Source organism: Triticum aestivum, chromosome 5A (genome assembly GCF_018294505.1).
Source record: "Triticum aestivum cultivar Chinese Spring chromosome 5A, IWGSC CS RefSeq v2.1, whole genome shotgun sequence".
NCBI classification, from domain to species: Eukaryota; Viridiplantae; Streptophyta; class Magnoliopsida; order Poales; family Poaceae; genus Triticum; species Triticum aestivum.
Window position 1 is genome coordinate 605,564,684 of NC_057806.1, and position 5,922 is coordinate 605,570,605.

The following is a 5,922-nucleotide window of genomic DNA, read 5'->3' on the forward strand; positions in this document are numbered from 1 at the left end:
TATTAAAGAATTCAACGTATATTACTCAAAACACTTTTGCCCTGCATTATAGAAAAAACACAAGTCAAAGTACACGGTTAGTGATAAAGTAAAACATTATAGCGCGATTGCATTGCATACAATAAAGCGACAACCATATGGCTCCTGCCAGTTGCCGATAACTCGGTTACAAAACATGATCATCTCATACAATAAAATTTAGCATCATGTCTTGACCATATCACATCACAACATGCCCTGCAAAAACAAGTTAGACGTCCTCTACTTTGTTGTTGCAAGTTTTACGTGGCTGCTACGGGCTTAAGCAAGAACCAATCTTACCTACGCATCAAAACCACAACGATAGTTTGTCAAGTTGGTGTTGTTTTAACCTTCGCAAGGACCGAACGTAGCCACACTCGATTCAACTAAAGTTGGAGAAACTGTCGCCCGCAAGCCACCTATGTGCAAAGCACGTCGGGAGAACCGGTCTCGCGTAAGCGTACGCGTAATGTCGGTCCGGGTCGCTTCGTCCAACAATACCGCCGAACCAAAGTATGACATGCTGGTAAGCAGTATCGCCCACAACTCACTTGTGTTCTACTCATGCATATAACATCAACATATAAAACCTAGGCTCGGATACCACTGTTGGGGAACGTAGTAATTTCAAAAAAATTCCTACGCACACACAAGATCATGGTGATGCATAGCAACAAGAGGGGAGAGTGTTGTCTATGTACCCTCGTAGACCGAAGCGGAAGCGTTGACACAACGTAGAGGAAGTAGTCGTACGTCTTCCCGATCCGACCGATCCAAGCACCGTTACTCCGGCACCTCCGAGTTCTTAGCACACGTTCAGCTCGATGACGCACCCCGAGCTCCGATCCAGCAAAGCTTCGGGGAGGAGTTCCGTCAGCACGACGGCGTGGTGACGATGATGATGTTCTATCGGTGCAGGGCTTTGCCTAAGCACTGCAACGATATGACCGAGGTGGAATATGGTGGAGGGGGGCACCGCACACGGCTAAGGAACGATCACGAAGATCAACTTGTGTGTTCATGGGGTGCCCCTTGCCTCAGTATATAAAGGATGGAGGAGGAGGAGGCCGGCCAAGGCTTGGTGCGGCCAGGATGTGGAGTCCTACTAGGACTCCAAGTCCTAGTAGGAGTCCACCAAGAGGGGAGGAAGGGAGAAGAAAGTGGAGAAGGAAAGGTGGCCGGCCCCCTTTTCCCTAGTCCAATTCGGACCATAGGGGAGGGGGGCGCAGCAGCCCCTTGGCCCTTTCTCCTCTTCCCACTAAAGCCCATCAAGGCCCATTGCTTCTCCCGTAACTACCCGGTACTCCGAAAAATACCCGATCACTCGGAACCTTTCCGGTGTCCGAATATAGTCGTCCAATATATCGATCTTTACATCTCGACCATTTCAAGACTCCTCGTCATGTCCCCGATCTCATCCGGGACTCCGAACTCCTTCGGTACATCAAAACTCATAAACTCATAATATAACTGTCATCGAAACTTTAAGCGTGCGGACCCTACGGTTCGAGAACAATGTAGACATGACCGAGACACGTCTCCGGTCAATAACCAATAGCGGGACCTGGATGCCCATATTGGCTCCTACATATTCTACGAAGATCTTTATCGGTCAAACCGCATAACAACATACGTTGTTCCCTTTGTCATCGGTATGTTACTTGCCCGAGATTCGATCGTCGGTATCCAATACCTAGTTCAATCTCGTTACCGACAAGTCTCTTTACTCGTTCCGTAATACATCATCTCACAACTAACATTTTAGTTGTAATGCTTGCAAGGCTTATGTGATGTGCATTACCGAGAGGGCCCAGACATACCTCTCCGACAATCGGAGTGACAAATCCTAATCTCGAAATACGCCAACCCAACATGTACCTTTGGAGACACCTGTAGAGCTCCTTTATAATCACCCAGTTACGTTGTGACGTTTGGTAGCACACAAAGTGTTCCTCCGGCAAACGGGAGTTGCATAATCTCATAGTCATAGGAACATGTATAAGTCATGAAGAAAGCAATAGCAACATACTAAACGATCGGGTGCTAAGCTAATGGAATGGGTCATGTCAATCAGATCATTCAACTAATGATGTGATCCCGTTAATCAAATAACAACTCTTTGTCCATGGTTAGGAAATATAACCATCTTTGATTAACGAGCTAGTCAAGTAGAGGCATACTGGTGACACTCTGTTTGTCTATGTATTCACACATGTATTATGTTTCCGGTTAATACAATTCTAGCATGAATAATAAACATTTATCATGATATAAGGAAATAAATAATAACTTTATTATTGCCTCTAGGGCATATTTCCTTCAGTCTCCCACTTGCACTAGAGTCAATAATCTAGATCACATCATCATGTGATTAACATCGATAGTTCACATCATCATGTGATTAACACCCATAGTTCACATCGCCATGTGACCAACACCCAAAGGGTTTACTAGATTCAGTAATTTAGTTCACATTGCTATGTGATTAACACCCAAAGAGTACTAAGGTGTGATCATGTTTTGCCTGTGAGAGAATCTTAGTCAACGGGTCTTTCACATTCAGATCTGTTATGTATTTTGCAATTTTCTATGTCTACAATGCTCTGCACGGAGCTACTCTAGCTAATTGCTCCCACTTTCAATATGTATCTAGATCGAGACTTAGAGTCATCCAGATCAGTGTCAAAATTTGCATCGACGTAACCCTTTACGGCGAACCTTTTTGTCACCTCCATAATCGAGAAACGTATCCTTATTTCACTAAGGACAATTCTGACCGCTGTCCAGTGATCTACTCCTAGATCACTATTGTACTCCCTTGCCAAAACAGTGCAGGGTATACAATAGATCTGGTACACAGCATGACATACTTTATAGAACCTATGGCCAAGGCATAGGGAATGACTTTCATTCTCTTTCTATCTTCTGTCGTGGTCGGGCTTTGAGTCTTACTCAACTTCACACCTTGTAATACAGGCAAGAACTCTTTCTTTGACTGCTCCATTTTGAACTACTTCGAAATCTTGTCAAGGTATGTACTCATTGAAAAAACTTATCAAGCGTCTTGATCTATCTTTATAGATCTTGAAGCTCAATATGTAAGCAGCTTCACCGAAGTCTTTCTTTGAAAAACTCCTTTCAAACACTCCTTTATGCTTTACAGAATAATTCTACATTATTTCCGATCAACAATATGTCATTCACATATACTTATCAGAAATGTTGTAGTGCTCCTACTCACTTTCTCGTAAATACAGCCTTCACCGCAAGTCTGTGTAAAACTATATGCTTTGATCAACTCATCAAAGCGTATATTCCAACTCCGAGATGCTTGCACCAGTCCACAGATGGATCGCTGGAGTTTGCACATTTTGTTAGCACCTTTCGGATTGACAAAACCTTCTGGTTGCAATACAACTCTTCTTTAATAAATCCATTAAGGAATGCAGTTTTGTTTATCCATTTGCCAGATTTCATAAAATGCGGCAATTACTAACATGATTCTGACAGACTCAAGCATAGATACGAGTGAGAAACTCTCATCGTAGTCAACACCTTGAACTTGTCGAAAACCTTTTGCGACAATTCTAGCTTTGTAGATAGTAACACTACTATCAGCGTCCGTCTTCCTCTTGAAGATCCATTTATTTTCTATGGCTTGCCGATCATCGGGCAAATCCATCAAAGTCCATACTCTGTTCTCATACATGGATCATATCTCAGATTTCATGGCCTCAAACCATTTCGCGGAATCTGGGCTCATCATCGCTTCCTCATAGTTCGCAAGTTCGTCATGGTCTAGTAACATGACTTCCAGAACAGGATTACCGTACCACTCTGGTGCGGATCTCACTCTGGTTTACCTACGAGATTCAGTAGTAACTTGATCTGAAGTTACATGATCATCATCATTAGCTTCCTCACTAATTGGTGTAGTAGTCACAAGAACAGATTTCTGTGATGAACTACTTTCCAATAAGGGAGAAGGTATAATTACCTTATCAAGTTTTCTACTTTCCTCCCACTAACTTCTTTCGAGAAAAACTCCTTCTCTAGAAAGGATCCATTCTTAGCAACGTATGTCTTGCCTTCGGATCTGTGATAGAAGGTGTACCCAACAGTCTCCTTTGGGTATCCTATGAAGACATATTTCTCCGATTTGGCTTTGAGCTTATCAAGATGAAAACTTTTTTCACATAAGCATCACAACCCAAAACTTTAAGAAACGACAACTTTGGTTTCTTGCCAAACCACAGTTCATAAGGCGTCGTCTCAACGGATTTAGATGGTGCCCTTTTAACGTGAATGCAGCTTTCTTTAATGCATAACCCCAAAACGATAGTGCTAGATCGGTAAGAGACATCATAGATTGCACTGTATCCAATAAAGTACGGTTATGACGTTTGGACACACCATTATGCTGTGGTGTTCCATGTGGCATGAGTTTGTGAAACTATTCCACATTGTTTTAACTGAATACCAAACTCGTAACTCAAATATTTGTCTCCGTGATCAGATCGTAGAAAATTTATTTTCTTGTCACGATGATTTTCCACTTCACTCTGAAATTCTTTGAACCTTTCAAATGTTTCAGACTTATGTTTCATCAAGTAGATATACCCATATCTGCTCAAATCATCTGTGAAGTTCAGAAAATAATGATGCCTGTCGCGAGTCTCAATATTCATCGGACCACATACATCAGTATGTATGATTTCCAACAAATTTGTTGCTCGCTCCATTGTTCTGAAGAACGGAGTCTTAGTCATCTTGCCCATGAGGCATGGTTCGCAAGCATCAACTGATTCATAATCAAGTGATTCCAAAAGCCCATCAGCATGGAGTTTCTTCATGCGCTTTACACCAATATGACCTAAACAGCAGTGCCACAAATAATTTGCACTATCATTATTAATTTTGCATCTTTTGGTTTCAATATTATGATTATGTGTATTACTACGATCGAGATCCAACGAACTATTTTCATTGGGTGTGTAACCATATAAGGTTTTTATTCATGTAAACAGAACAACAATTTATTCTCTTACTTAAATGAATAACCGTATTACAATAAACATGATCAAATCATATTCATGCTCAACGCAAACACCAAATAACACTTATTCAGGTTCAACACTAATCCCAAAAGTATAGGAAGTGTGCGATGATGATCATATCAATCTTGGAACCACTTCCAACACACATTGTCACTTCACCCTTAACTAGTCTCTGTTTATTCTGCAACTCCCGTTTCGAGTTACTAATCTTAGCAACTGAACTAGTATCAAATACTGAGGGGTTGCTATAAACACTAGTAAAGTACACATCAATAACATGTATATCAAATATACTTATGTTTACTTTGCCATCCTTCTTATCTGCCAATCACTTGGGGTAGTTCCGCTTCCAGTGATCAGTCCCTTTGTAGTAGAAACACTTAGTCTCAGGCTTAGGACTAGACTTGGGCTTCTTCACTTGAGCAGCAACTTGCTTGCTGTTCTTCTTGAAGTCCCCCTTCTTCCCTCTGCCCTTTCTTGAAACTAGTGGTCTTCAACACTTGATGTTTTCCTTGATTTCTACCTTCGTCAATTTTCGCATTACGAAGAGCTTGGGAATCGTTTCCGTTATCCCTTGCATATCATAGTTCATCACGAAGTTCTACTAACTTGGTGATGGTGACTAGAGAATTCTGTCAATCACTATCTTATCTGGAAGATTAACTCCCACTTGATTCAAGCGATTGTAGTACTCAGACAATCTGGGCACATGCTCACTAGTTGAGCGATTCTCCTCCATCTTTTAGCTATAGAACTTGTTGGAGACTTCATATCTCTCAACTCGGGTATTTGCTTGAAATATTAACTTCAACTCCTGGAGCATCTCATATGGTCCATGACGTTC